Source organism: Etheostoma spectabile, chromosome 18 (genome assembly GCF_008692095.1).
Source record: "Etheostoma spectabile isolate EspeVRDwgs_2016 chromosome 18, UIUC_Espe_1.0, whole genome shotgun sequence".
Taxonomy (NCBI): Eukaryota; Metazoa; Chordata; class Actinopteri; order Perciformes; family Percidae; genus Etheostoma; species Etheostoma spectabile.
Window position 1 is genome coordinate 21,034,035 of NC_045750.1, and position 15,439 is coordinate 21,049,473.

The 15,439-nt window shown below is 39.8% G+C and overlaps 1 protein-coding gene and 1 long non-coding RNA gene across 2 annotated transcripts in view; one reads left to right on the forward strand and one right to left on the reverse strand.

The window, feature by feature from the left end:
• Positions 1–15,439, reverse strand: part of flrt2 (fibronectin leucine rich transmembrane protein 2) — a 62,976-nt gene that overhangs the window by 17,350 nt on the left and 30,187 nt on the right. The window lies entirely within an intron of this gene.
• Positions 1–15,439, forward strand: part of LOC116706405 (uncharacterized) — an 18,936-nt gene that overhangs the window by 55 nt on the left and 3,442 nt on the right. The window contains exon 2 of the long non-coding RNA XR_004336225.1: positions 13,344–13,350. This is a non-coding gene — a long non-coding RNA (uncharacterized LOC116706405). The remainder of the gene's footprint in view (positions 1–13,343; positions 13,351–15,439) is intronic.

A 15,439-nucleotide genomic window follows, 5' to 3' on the forward strand; every position in this document is an offset into this window, starting at 1 on the left:
CACAATCACGAACGCGCATACGTCCACACGGAAGTAATACAAATAGCGCTTTTCAAAACAAAAGCAGCATCGTTGTATTGCACACTCGACATAGATATTTTTTCATTTATTTTGTAATTTAGGATTAGCCTCACGCGGGCCGGACAGGGACGCACAAAGGGCCGGATGTGGCCCGCGGGCCGTAAAATGCCCAGGTCTGCATTAGAGGCACAGATTGGGGCCGTGCTCGAGTCCCGTCATTTAGACTTTCAATCAACATTTGTACTCCCATTTAGGTAATTTCCTCCATTTCCCCTGGGCTGACTTCAGACAGTTTCTTGGGAATAGATCATTGTGCTGTGTACCTATATGGGTCAACGAAGTGGAGGAAACAGAGGGTCGAGAAAACAATGTCATGACATGCCTGCTTGTTCACATGGGAAAAACATTCCTCAAGATTCATTTTTGTAATACGAAAAGGCAGAGATGTGTCTCCCTGTGTTATAAGACTAGAAAGAAGCCCTTGGTTGTTTTTTTTCCATTGTGCTGTGTGAGTTAGTTCCAAAACCTTTACCATTTATGTTTTATAGCTAAACAGTTTCTCAGCTAAATCCTCACTGGGGATTTTCCTGGAAATAGTGTTGTCATCACGTTGTCTACATTTGGTCACATATGTATGAGAAAAAGATAAAATGCAGACTTGAAAAATGGGAAATACTTCATGTATGGTTGTTTTAAGCATTAAAAGGCTTAAACGCGCACGTGTGTGTGTGTGTGTGTTTTTGGGTGTGTTGTGAGATCTTCACAAACTTTGTATTTTACCTTATTTGGTGAAAATGTGCACATTGTTTTTTTATCCTTTCATACATGATGAAACTACACAGCCAGATTAAGAATGACACAGCACTGACTTGTGAAAAACAGCCGTGCTGTTTAGGAGTCCAAGTAAGAGGTCCCGCGAGACAGCAATTTACAAGAGAGCATCAGAGAAAGAATAGAAGAGGAGAAAAATAGGCAGATGCCAGGAAGGAGCAGGTCTCGGGGTCACGCAAAAGATGGGTCTGATCCCACCTCCAATCCCGGCAGCTTTTCTTTTGTTTGAAGCCACATCTGGGCTAAATTTCCCCTCCTGACTTGAGCAAAGAGGAAGTCTTCTGGGTGGGTGGAAGGGGGCTCAGGGCCGCTCCTGACTCCCAGGCTAAACTGTACAAATACTGTCGGCCCATGAGTCACTAAAGCAGGGATTGTTCAAACCGATATCCAGACCCTGATTCAGGGCTCATCATGGTGGATTCCTGATGACTACTGGAAGGACCAGACCAGTGGTGGAAGAAGTATTCAGATCCTTTACTCAAGTAAAATGACTAATACCACACTGTTAAAATACTGTGTTACGATTAAAAGTCCTGCGTTGAAAATGTTGGACGAAAAGTAAAAGTATGAAACTATCATCAGGAAAATGCACTCAAAGTGGTAAAAAAAAAAGTACTTAATGCTGACAAAAACCTCACATTTTAGAAACCGGAAACTATGAAAACCCTTCTGTCAATCAACCAAGTGCTCAATTGGCTTACGTTTGAGCTGGACCTGTATATTGTTGGTTAGTTTAATTTAATAATAAAACATCATATGTGTTCTGTGTGCAAAAAGAAACTTTTAAAGAAACTAGTAACTAAAACTGTCAGATTAATGTAGTGGAGTAGAAGTAGGGAGTGGAATGAAAAGAAAGACTCAAGTGAAATACCTCAAAAAGTACTTGAGTAAATGTATTAAGTTGCATATCAGCACTGGACCAGATGTTCCGTCAGTTAAACGGAGATGAGAGGGATAGGACAATAATTAAAGGAGCAACTTTCAAACAGTGTATTTCTTTCCTTTTTTTGCCCTTTGGAATGCGTCTTGGTTCGACGCGGTCAAACATGACTCAGAATCCACTGATTTATTATTATTATCCTCAATCATTCAGACTTCATCGTGTTACGTTTTTTCCTCTTCTCCACAAACAAATAATGAACTGCTCTAACCAGATGGCGTGCAAGGGTTGATAGCAGAGCAGAAAAAGTGAAATACAAGATATATATTAAAAACAACTTAATTTCACAGTCACTTAGCGGTGCTCAGTGATCAAAAAGACCCATGGCTGCAAACCAAACAACAAAGACTGAATGACATCTCGGCATGTACAGACCAGCTGATATGATTACTGCCTCAATCAGCTGGTAGTCAAAAGGGAGTGACTATACTCCACCTACCAAGAACAACTAACACAACTCCTCTAGTTTGTTGAGTTTTACTCTCAATATCAATATATTCATGCACAGTTCATCAAAATAAAAAGTTACCGGGTGCCTTGGTAGCTGACCTGGTTAAGCGTGCGCCCCATTCGGCCCCGGGTTTGAGTCATCATGTCATGTCATGTCACCCCCCCCCTCTCTCCCCCCTTTCCTGTCTTCATTTGTCCTTTGAAATGAGGACAACAATATGTATCTTTAAAAGAATGCATATAATAATATTAAAATCATAGTTTTGGCTTGAACAATGATACAAAAAATTGTATTTACGGTTATCACAGCACCTCAGACATTAATACATCAGGGTTATGACAGTCTCCAGCGTAACGCCAATAATGCCAACTGGGCATTATTCCGCTGGCCGGGCAACATTTACTTCTGAATGAGCTTTAGTCCAGAGGTTCCCAATCTGAGGGTCGGGACCCCACTGCGAGGGGATTAAAGGGGAAGGACACATGAAAGAAAACACAATTTGTGTCGTGAGTTTTCTGTAATATTTCCTTTTTTCCCCTTAGAATGTTTTTTTTCTTAATGTGCATCTGACATCACATTATTTTCCTCTGTTGATGTATGTTGGACAAATCTGACAGCTTCTTTTACATTTTCATTTGGACCTACTGCTGTGTTGTCTTTGCATATTAAGCGGCATATTAGCCTTATACATGCTCATTTTATTTCATGTGGAAAAACTGAAACCATGGCAGTCTGAAATGGCAGTCTGAAATTACAAATCAAGCACTTTATTTCAATTGTTACTTTTAGGTTGGAAATAGTTGGTTACTTTTAAAATTAAGTATACTACAGTATGCACTTTATTATGCTGGTTGCTTGTTGCAACTGTGTGCAATAGTGTAATTATTTTAATTATGCTTAAATAATTATTTTTAGAACCTATTTTCAGAATTTAAATTTTATGCTTAAATATCTATTTTCAGTATTTTCTGCACTTAACTCTTTTTTTTTACTTTTTCTACCCCAACTGCTTTTACTATTTCTTAAATATTGTTTTGTCAAGTTGAACACATGTTCTTTTATTAACCCTCATGTTGTCCTCATGTTGTCCTATATCAATTTTCTTTTTCATTCCCAAAAGTAACATGATTAATTCCACACAACGCTCTTTGGTAAGTACAAATGTCTAATTTCATTAATTTGGGGGTATCTTATTTAATTTTATAGCATTTGAAAACAAATTGAAGTGGTTTTGAAATAGTATTGAGTAAAAGTTGACATATTCCAATCTGTGATTATTTTAGTCAAAATAATTCCTCATTTCTGCTTTTCTAATTCAAACATAATTTCCTATAAATGAGGTTTATTGACCATAAATTCCCAAAATAACTGTAAAACTAAAGTTAATAAGTTAGTGTTACGGAGTGTTGAAAACGTAAAAAAAAAGTGACAAACATTTTTAAAAAAGCATCAAAAGTGTTGAAAAAAGGGACAAAAATGTAAGAAAAAGTTGATAAAGTTTCTAAAAAGCGTCAACAAAAGTGTTGATTTACAACAGAAGGGTTGAATTGAGACTTGTAACATTTGTTGTCATCGTGTCATTTTTATGATGTAAATTGAGAGAGCAAAAGCAGAATGGGATCCAAATATCGGCTCAAGAAAATCATCTGCCTGTATTGGTCATCAGCTAAGGCTGATGGAAAAAAAATCGGCATTGGCACTAGAAAATACATATCTGTCATCCCTATTTTTTACTAGTTTTACCTCTTCAGGTCGGAAAAGTCTTATAAAAAAAGAGTCTGGAACAAAAGTCTATCTCATTGGCATACACAGCGGGTTGTGTATTTGGAGTTCACCAACAAAAAGAAAGGTGGACATACACTGCTCTAGGCTATTCCACTAAAACTGAAATGCTTTTTTTTATTTTTCAGGATTGCCTAAACACACGTATATAGATGCTTTCACAATAAAGTTACAGACCTTTGAAACTTTTATTTTATTTATTTTTTTATTTATCCTTTATTTAACCAGGTAATACCCATTGAGATTAAAAATCTCTTTTGCAACGGAGACCTGGCCAAGATAGGCATCAAAATTACATCACATCATTACATACGTACAAAGACACACACATGAAAACCAAATATGCACTTACAATGAAATCTCAATTAAAACATTGACATGTGAGGGAGTCCAACTCAAAGCTTCTCATTTTCAGCTTAAAAATACTCAAAGGCACCAACCGAAATTGCCTCCACAGTAAAACGCCTTGTCAGTCAACACCAAATTTCCATCCCTATGGAGTAAATCTCCCCACTGTCAGTGAGCCAATAAGAATGCAGCATGCTGTTCCCAAATTGTTAAAATGGATTTTAATAAAATAAAGTATCATTCAAATTCCTGGTATCGGCACCATCATCCACATCTTTTTAACGTTACCCAGCCCTTTTGGACATTTGCACGTTTGTAATATGACATGTTTGTTAAAAATATACGGTGTAAAAGGGGTTTTATCATAATTATGACAAACATGTTTATATTGATACATGCCTAGGAGACTTACTCGTCATAAAGGGTACTCAGCCTTACTGTATGAAACAATTCCATGTCCACCATTAAACCCTGATGATGACATCAGAGTTATTCCAGCTTGCAGACTCCGAAATATAACAGACATCTAGCATTACAAATATTTGTGTTAAAATTAATTTTTAGCATTACAAACATTTGTGAGAAAATGAACAAGCCTCTTATCGGAACTGCCAAAATATAATTAAACATGTTTTGGATAAAAACTGTTTTTGACGTTGATGTTTATTAAGACTGTTCAGTGACTATTGTGATCACTTCTGCAAATTTGAAATGATATTAAAAATGTTTTTATTGTGGATTAAGAGAATATCAAGTGCTACTCATTTCTTTTATCCATTTGTTGCTTTATGAGAATTTTCAACATTAATCAAATACAATTTGTACAGTCGTTCAGAGGCCGGTGCTCTCAACAGATGTTGACAACTAAATAAGAACAGATGTCTTGAAACAAACAATTGAAAAGCATATCATGTTGCTTAAACAAGCAGATAAATGGGTAATAATATACAGCATTTTTAAAAAAAGTAATACAAAATGGATGACTTCTTTTCAAAGAATTACAGAAAAATTCAAATCTTTACGCCGTACTGAAAAAGTCTGTCCCACCCTGCACAGTTCAGTGTTACCAGCACCTTGATTTGATCAGGACCTTCCAGCTGTGGGCAGCTGTTTAAAGGCTCAGCCTGTGCTTGGATGACAATCTGTGTTTATCTTCGGCTTTCCCCTCCGACTAATTAACTAAGCCCTGAAAACACCAAAACGCCACGGTCCCCCTCAGCCTTTTTCTTTCTGACGGCTTCTCCTCGCAGCTGATTTATTATTGCAGGACTTCATTAGCGCCGAGTGGAGAGCGTCTCACAACAATTTACACTTGCGTGACCTGAGACATTTATTAATTACTATATTCTAATTAAAGATAATTACAACATAGTGTGCGTGATGCCGTTTTACACGGACAGATACGAGTCTTGCTTATTTACTCTGAATAAAAAGAGGAGATAATTGTTGTTGTCCTTATTTTTATTATTATCATCATGTTTTAAATGAGAAATTAGATAATCTAAAACAGACTCTGAGGAGGGACGTTGTTAGTTTTCACTCGACTACTATACTCCTGTGTCTTCACTTTCAGATTAAATACCGTGCCAATCTGTATTCCTCATGGAAAGCTTTAATTGCCTGGGAAGCAAAGAGACACTTTAGCTCGCAGTATGGCCGCAGGCTACTTTGTAATGGATGTTTGAATGGCTTGTGTTATGTATTTCGGCCCTCCCCTGGTCTTTTAATGTTAAAAAAGCAGCTAAAATAAAAGTCCGGTCCAAACCATACAATGAGTTGGGTAATTTATTTCTACCAGTGCTCTAGTTAAGACCACCTTTGTCGAGTCCAACATAAGTCCCAGACCAGGACTAGTCGAGTCCAAGTCAAGTCAAAGTCAAAGAGGTTCAAGTCCAAGACTGGACTAGTTGATCACAAGTCAAGACTGAGTCCAAAGAAGTTTGAGTCAAGATAAAGTCCAAAGAAGTTTGAGTCCAAGTTAAGTCCAAGTCCAAAGAGGTTTGAGTCCAAGACAAGTCCAAGACCATGACTTATCGATACCAAGTCAAGACTGAGTCCAAAGAGGTTTGAGTCCAAGCTAAGTCCAAGTCCAAAGAGGTTTGAGTCCAAGACAAGTCCAAGATCAGGACTTGTCGATACCAAGCCAAGACTAAGTCCAAAGAGGTTTGAGTCCAAGCCAAGTCCAAGTCCAAAGAGGTTTGAGTCCAAAACAAGTCCAAGACCTTGTCCAAATGAGAGACAGTCAAGAACAAAAAAGGTCATCGGCCTTTACCAGGTGACCAATGTTAATGACCGTTCTAGAGGGAGTTTTAATTAAACTAGTAACCGTTCTCTGAACAAGCAGACTTCATCAATTTGATTTTGAAAGGAGGAAATAACTTTAGAAAAAAAGCATGTACTACTGGACTAACAAGACCAACCACAATATTAAGCAAGACCAATGGCCAAGTGCCATGTCATGACATACACAAAGACAAGTCAGAGACAATAGAAAAACGTCTCAATTCCAGACTCCGATCTGAGACGGAACTTGAGTACTACAGCACTAATTCCTCCCCTCAAATACGACCAACAGGAGCGTTTTCCATCCTAATATCTAAACCAGAGAAAGTTAAAAGTTGCAGTTTAAACACGTCGTTAATGTTGTGAAACGGTCACAGTTTGGTTATGTTTAGGCACCAAAACTGTATACAAAGTCTGAAAGTCTTTTAGTAGTTTGACCTGTAAAGTTGGCGCTCTTATACTTAGCCAGATTACTTCCTGCTCTGCTCCCATTTCTAACTACTACGGCCACTAGTGGGCGCTTGCCGATTGAACAAACAACTTCTGCATGGGAGTATTTTTCAGGTGAGGACAGTGTCCTATTTCAGCCCTCCCATTGTCTCTCAATGTGAAAAATCCCCTTGATGCATGAGGCAGGAATTTGGATAAATCCAGATTACATCACAAGCCAGGTGAAAGAGCTTACAAAACAGACAGCTAAAAATATAATTACACTGTCAGACAGTGCTCAGCAACAGTGTTTCATCCTTTGCCATACTGATGCTATTGCTTGTCTGTACCTATAAGCTGTAACTCCAAGCGTTGTAATTTAATATTCTTATACATTGTCTCAATATACATTTCTTTCCTCTGGTTAGTTCATCATCATCAATTTTTTCCTGCATATTTATTCTAGTAACAATCACAGTATTAGCCTTGGCATGCTTTACTGTAACCTAATGCTTTATGGCATTAAAGTTTGGCAAGTATTCATTTGCTCTTATTTTGGAATATTGCTCACAAGTTGAAATAAAACTCCTCACACTAACATGCCCCCGGGAAACACAGATGCAGATGAGGCTGCTGGATTTGGCTCTTTTTCCCCTCTTCTCTCGCATCACATGTTAACAGTGTTAGTACTTTATCATTTGTTAATGATCCTCCGATGCTGCTCACCATGTCGTGAAAAACATAAATGAGATTTTGCCAAATAGCATTTTTGCCCCTTATGGTTTTGCTGAGGCAGTAGCCCCTTTTAAACAATCTGCGGTTCCATCTGGTCACTGTGGTTTTTGCCCCTCGCCAGTTTGCCCCCCTCCCTCCCTTTGCTTTCACTTACTGCCACAGCGTGCCGCCCCGGTCACACAAAAACACAGAGGGTGTCTCTAGGTGGACGCCTCGATGAGAATCACCGCTCCTCTCAGGGTGCTTTTGGGATGCCCCGATGAGTTGGAGCGCCATGTTCTACCTTTATTGGCCTCATCAAGTCCCAAAAAAGGGGGAGAACAAAAGAGGCTCAAAAAGAAGAGAGCCAGTCAGCCAGCCGGAGAGGAAGAGAGCAGGGTTGGTGGAGGGGATGAGTTTGGTGTGAGCGATAATGTAAGGCGTATCGATTCGGAGGGATCTGTTTTCATTGCTCATCCCTCACCGAGCACCAGATCACTCTTCCTCTCTCACTCAGGTGGCACGGGGCCCAACCCTGGCGCCTGCCACCCTGCCCAGATTAATTGAAGCATGCTGTTGTAAATGAATCACATATGGCTAATATCCCCCTCTTTCCCTCTCTCTGTCTCTCTCTCTCAGCACACGCTAGCCTCACCTATACTCGCTTGGATTCTATTTCGGGAACCGACGACTTCACTCTTTCCGCTTATTTTTAAGGAAGTACTGCTCAACACAAAAAAAGACAAAGAGAGACAAAGAAGAAAGTGTAAAGGTAGCCAAGGTTCGATGTTCATCGCTTTGAGTTCACTGTAAAATTCATGACTTTCCCTTTTGGTTTTTCATTTGTCTTGTCCCACAGTCGACTCTTTGCTCTTAACTTGGCACAAAGCAGATTAATTGTACCGTCGTACAAAAGGTAGGACTAAGCCAGCACACCTGTCCCTGATGCCACCTAGCAGGAAGATGAATGCGTCACAGCTTTGGTCTTTATTAGTTATTTATAAGACCCACTGCCCAGAATAACAGCACTAAAAGATAGGGACAGAGGGAACACCGCTGAGGGTGCTTTTGGTAACGCTTACAAGGAAAGTATATGAAAGAGTGATCAATGTTGATCAAAGTGACATTAAAAAAAGTGTCCTGACAGCCGGCTAGATCAGGTTGTCATGTCAACACAGCATGGTTGTCTTGTTAATATCGGGCATTGTCGAAGCAGCGGGAGCAACACGCATGAGGAGGAGTTGTTTCCCTTCATGAATCTCGACGTAAATTGTTGTAATCCTGTAAGGGTCTTACACAGAGAAAAACCATGGAAATATTGTTTTTTTTTGTATTTCCTCTAGGCACCAACACCGGAAACTTAATTATTGTTCTTTCAACTGGCCACACAGTGGTAGTATAATTATAAGCCTTTTAACAATGCAACAGCCTTCAACAACCTGCATATATAATTCAGAATTAAATTGAAAAAATGTGTTTTTTCAGAGCCAGTATTTTTTATTTTTATTTTGTAGAGCCAGATATATATTAATATATATATATATATGCTCTGGTCTTAATATGGACAAGCAAAATGTGTAGGCCAAAAAACCTTTTGCATACAACATGATAAATAAAATTAGTACTGGTATATAAATATACATATATATATAATATATATATATATATATATATATATATAGATAGATAGATAGATAGATAGATAGATAGATAGATAGATAGATAGATAGATAGATAGATAAGTCTTCTAATATGCAGTTGGCTCTCTGTCGACACCATTGCAGACTTGTATTAAAACAAGCTAGAGTATTTCCGGTTCACCTCAACTTCTACTGTCTATATCAATAGTTAATTTTGGTTAAAAAACAAAAATTACATTTTAGACAATTCTGTTCAGTCAAAAAGTCTTTAAACTTTAAAGCAGTAATGCGCTGAGCTAAATGCTAACATCAGCATGCTAAAATTCTCACAGTAACCAACACCTACATATCATAGTTTAGCTAATTTTCATTTGCTAATTTGCACTAAACACAAAGTACTGATGAAAATGATGGGAATGTTGGTGAAGCAAGTATTTGGTCATGAATAAAAGAGTAAGACAAATTGAAATTTTGACCCACTGACAGTGCTAGATGAAATGTTAAAGGGTCACCAAAGCTAGCACATGAATGTGTTCATCAACTTCCATGCCAGGTCATCCGATAGTTGTTGAGGTGTTTCACAAAAAGCGACAAAGGTGGACCTCATGGTGGCTCGGGTGGTAATGTCAGGGGATCACCGAAGTCAGCAGAATTCCTCATCTGGGGACCATGAATTTTTGTACAAATTGTAGTTGTTGATATATTTCACGCTGGACCCACCGCCAGACGACAATGGCATCTATAGAGCCATGTTGCTCGCTCTTAAAATATTTGAAAAAGCAATATCCATACAAGTAAAACTCCCCTGTAAATATACTTAGAGCAAGTTTTCTGCAACTAAATTCCTCAAAGTAAGCCACCTTAAAAGGTCATTTTTCAACAAGATTTCACAACTGAAAATGCGTGCTTCCAAACAGCTGAGAAGACTATTATATCAAGAGAAGAGTGGACCGCTCGTGGGATTATTTTGTTCCCGTCAAATGAGATTCGGGAGCTCTGCAACACAGGAGGCGTTTGTAGACTATGAGCTAACATCAAGATGTCTGATAGCTGACAAGAAGACGTCCCTTTGCAAAGCCGCATTGCCCCGCTGGTCCCTTCTTATCATCCGACTGATCAGGGTGTATTCCCTCGCTTGGCAGAGCCCCTGATTGCATGGTTAGAAACTCAAGCGGTAGATATATCAGGTTTGATATGAATATTATGTGGTTTGCCCATGGGGACAATTCCATTTCTAAGACCATACCCACTTCTTTGTCTGAACCCTTTTGAATTTTTGTCACTTTGCATTGACTTTAAGAGGTAAAGCTTAAAACAATCTTAATAATGGAGAGCATGCTTTGGTGGCAACACCGCTCTGATCTCTATCAAAGCCATCTGGAAAAAAAAAATCCCAGCTTGTCTTAAAAAAGAAGCGCATTTATGCTCTTTTAATCCTGTTTCTTGAATTTTCACATTGCAGCTTGTGTTGAGGGGGCAAGTTAGTGAATCACTTCATGCAAATGTTCTATGCGGCTGCACTTGAAGCCATTTGAGGCTGGCAGCGATACATTTAGACTATCATTTAACTATCACTGTGGTTGTGTTCATCCCCGAACGCCCTCGCATTTGTCAGATCTATCCACAAGAAGAGACAACATGGTCCTTTATGAGCCTTGAATGCGATGACCTGTTTTTTTTTATTATGTACATTACATTACATTAAGTACAATCTTGATGTATGTAATTCTCACAATAAATGGTGTGTTTGAGCTCCCAGCATGCACTGCTTACGTGCATTTGTCATGCCAAAACCACTTGTCCGACCCACCGTTGGGATTGTTTGTCTGCAGATTTACTGTGAACACCACAATAAAGGCCTGAGCCTCAAAGCATGAATTGATTAGCTGTCGACCATTAAATTTATTGCCAACTATTTCAATAATCACTGAATCCTTTTAAATAGCTGTGGAAGCAAAAAAGTCAAAATGCTCTTTTTCTGCTTCTTAAATCAAAATATCTTCTAATAACTTCTTTTTGACAAAAAAAACTGTGGACAAAACAAGACTTTGTCTTGGGCTTCGGAAAACACAACACTTTATAGAGCAAACAACTAATGGTTGGTTGCAGCCCTAGACCTTGCTGTCAAAAAAAAATGAGCGGGCACACTGGCTCTACAACACCAACCGTGCTCTGCAAGGGTTAAACAAACAAACGAGAGGCAGAGCATGCACACGCCGGAACGCTGGGATTTGTAGGTGCATATTCCGCACACTGAACCTCTTTGTTCTCCCACCGACCTTCATCCAGCCACTTTTATTTGACAACGAGGTGTGCCCCGCAACCGTCGATTGGAGCTGATGTCCCTATATGCAGCCGCCGGGGGTGGTGATTATGACTGTCATAAAACAGCCTTGGCTCCATCTCCCAGGGGTGTGAGAGGAGGAAAACAATAGATGGCACATGTGCAAAAACAAGCAGACCAAAAAGAGGATGGCGGGAAAAAAAAATAAAACATAACAATTCCCCCTCCTGGTATTTAAAACTGTGAACGGCTAGCAGGTATTTCTCATGACTATCTGCTTTCCCCTGGGTATCGTGTGTCTTTGGGGAGAGTCTTGAAATGCCTCAGAAAGGTAGTTGGAATGCAGAGACTGCACATGGAAGCATTTTAGAGGACTGCAGAGCAGGCGGCCGCTGGAGAGATGTAAGACGAAACATTGCTCAATGTCCTCTTCAATGTATCTCTTGGAAAGAGAGTGTTAACACATGTTATGTTCCCTGGCTATCTACCCAAGTGTGAGAGTGTGTGTGTGTGTGTGTGTGTTGTGGTGCGTGTGTTCGTGTCTGTCTGGGGTTGCAGAATAGTAACTGCCGTGTCATAGCGGGGGGTTGGGTAGAAATACGCCCCTGGGACTTTAGCGCTGGCTTAGGTCCAGCTCTACTGATACGTTAACAAGAAGAACTTGTTCTTATCAATGGGGTGCTTTATTCCTGCTGTACACACACACACACACACACACACACACACACACACACACACACACACACACACACACACACACACACACCACACACTCTCACACACCCCACACACACATCAACAGACCAGAAACAGGCACAGAAGTGCAACCATCAAAGATTTTAATAAACTCACTGACAGACACGCGTCCACACACAATTGACAGACAAACACACATTGACCAATGTGCTCACAGACAAACAGATACACAAGCAACATAAACCGATCAGACCAATAAACACACACAGATGGACAGAAAGACAAAGACACACACACACGCACACACACACAGCCTATGGGTACAAAGCAGTGCTGACATCAGGAATGCCCCTCCAGATTCTCATTGCAGCACCTCTTTCTAACACATACACACACACACACACAATCTCTCTCTCTCTCTCTCTCTCTCTCTCTCTCTCTCTCTCTCTTCTGTCCTCTCTTTTTGCATAATTCCTACTGGGTGAAAGATTCAGTTTCCTCTTACCAGAAATAATAACAAGCGGGCAGGGTGTGTGTGTGTGTGTGTGTGTGCCTGTGTGTGCCTGTGTAGGTACGGGAGTGCCGCGGTGGTATAATTGTGTCTTGTTAGGTGGGCAAACTGTGATATAGTAGATAGGGTTAGAATGCTTACGTTGTACCTTCTCAGAACTAACAAGGTGGTCGCTGCATGTGTGCACACAACAGCACAAAGAAGAAAATAGTTATTACACTAAGAACTAAGTGTCCCTGAGCACAATCTAACATTAGACAGATCCTTTTTCTGCTTTTGATACAAGTGTCGTTATCTATCGAAAATAAGACTTTGGTACCATTGATACTTTGGTATTGATCTGCCCACAACCCCCCTAAGTTTCACAGACTAAATCACAGACTTGCTGGTTAGGAGAGCTATCACCTGTTGAGATAAACAGTGGTCTGAGTGACAATGATTGACAGTTTGATGATTGCGTCGTCTAATCTAATCTTCTCCTTGTGGAGATCCTGCTCCCTCGAGCTTGTGACTGTCATCCGTGTCATTGTCCATCTTTAAGATAAGCGCTTTGGTGTGTTTACTTCATATTTGTGGTTGTGTAAAGTTAGCTAGCTTCTTGTCTTTTAGCTGTTCCCATTCATTTGACACCAGTATGAAGCTTATAGATAGATCTTTTTATGAATCCTTTGCAGGAAATGACAGTGTCACAGCAGCTTCAAGGCAGACATAACTCCACACATTTACTCAAATATACCCATACCAATAAGTTAAAATTTAAAAATACAAATAAAGGAAACTTTGTGCATTATAGAGTCATATAGCAGCTGGTATGAAGGACTTCCTACACCGCTCCGACTGTGGTGCCATCCGTCTTTGACTGAAGGTGCTGCTGGGGCGGCTGTGGCTCAGTGGTAGAGCGGTTGCTTACCAATCGGAAGGTTGGTGGTTCAATCCCTTGCCCTGCGCATCGGAGTGTGAATGTGTGTGAGTGTGTATCTGATGAGCAGGTGGCACCTTGTACAGCAGCCTCGGCCACAGTGGGTGAATGTATCCTGTATGATGTAAAAGCGCTTTGAGTAGTCGTTAAGACTAGAAAAGCGCTATATAAATACATTTACCAGTTGCGTGTAAATCCAAAGTTAGCTACTATGTTCACTTGCTAGTGGGGTCCAGGGACCCCTAGGTGCCCTAGAGGGGTTTAAGGGGGTCCCCAGCAAAAAGGGGAATGTGTTTTTTCCCACTAAAATTCTATTCATAAGTAACACAAAGACAATGTGTGACTATTTTGGTTAGGGCTGGGCGATATAGAAAAAATCAAATATCACTATATTCTTGACCAAATACCTCAGTGTTGATATTGCGACGATATTGTATGGTTGATTTTTGGTGTTTTAACAAAATGTTATTTACACAATGAGATGTTTGATTAATATTCCCCAGAAATTATTTAATGACTAAGTGGGTAAAGGTTAATAATAGAACAGCTAGAACAGTCTGGTAAGTTCAGAAAATTACATCACTTTACTGTAATGCAGCCTGTAAAACCAGGTAAAGACATTTACCATATTACAATATTACAATATATCCACAATCTAAGATGATATCTAGTCTCATATCGCAATATCGATAAAACATTGATATATTGCCAAGCCCTAATTTTGGTCATGGATTTCCTACACTTTCTGTAATGAAACATCTAAAAGAAAAATTCCTATAGAGGGTGACCCCTGGGACCAAATCTTAACCAAAGGGTGGTCCGTGGTCTAATTTGTGCCAGTGTAGGGGTCCTTTACGTGAAGAAGTTTGGGAACCACTGCACTAGCTATTTGCTAACATGCCTGCTACTAGAAATGGGGATGATGAGAGCTGGAAGGGTGAATCAAAACAGTAAAGAATGTAAAACCAAAAGGTGCAGAGTCAGGAGATCATACATAGTCAGTTGGTCTATTGTTGACCTTCCTCCACAGAGCTGTGGAGGAGGGTCTGGCTAGTCCCCACAGAATTCAGGATAGGAGAAAAACATGCTTTGTTTTTTTGGCATGTCTTTAGGCCAATCACAATTGTCTTGGGCTGTGCTAAGCGCCAAGTGGAGCCACAGTGCCGCAGCAAAATAGACTCAGGAAGGAACTTGTTTTGGCGAAACATGTGTACGTTCAAAGGTTGTTTTAGTCGTTCAACAGAAAATTCTGATTGGACAGATAGTCTAGCCAGCTGTCTGGATCTATATGAAAATATTGATTATTGTAGCTTTAAGACAGCACTTCTCACCAGGCTTGGTGCCATTTTAGGATGGTACGTAAATTGCCTGGGATGAGGTACTACCTTGCGTTAAAGCTCTGTTAATTCTAACACATGACCATTCATATACACTGGGCATGTGCGTGCTGGTGTAAACAGGACGCAATCATGGATGCATAAGTTGAAAATACAGAACATAATTTGGAGACAAACAATAGTGAAAAATAAGACCAGGGATTTATTTTCTTGGTCTGACAGCCAGGTGGAACTGTTACTGAAAGGTATTTTA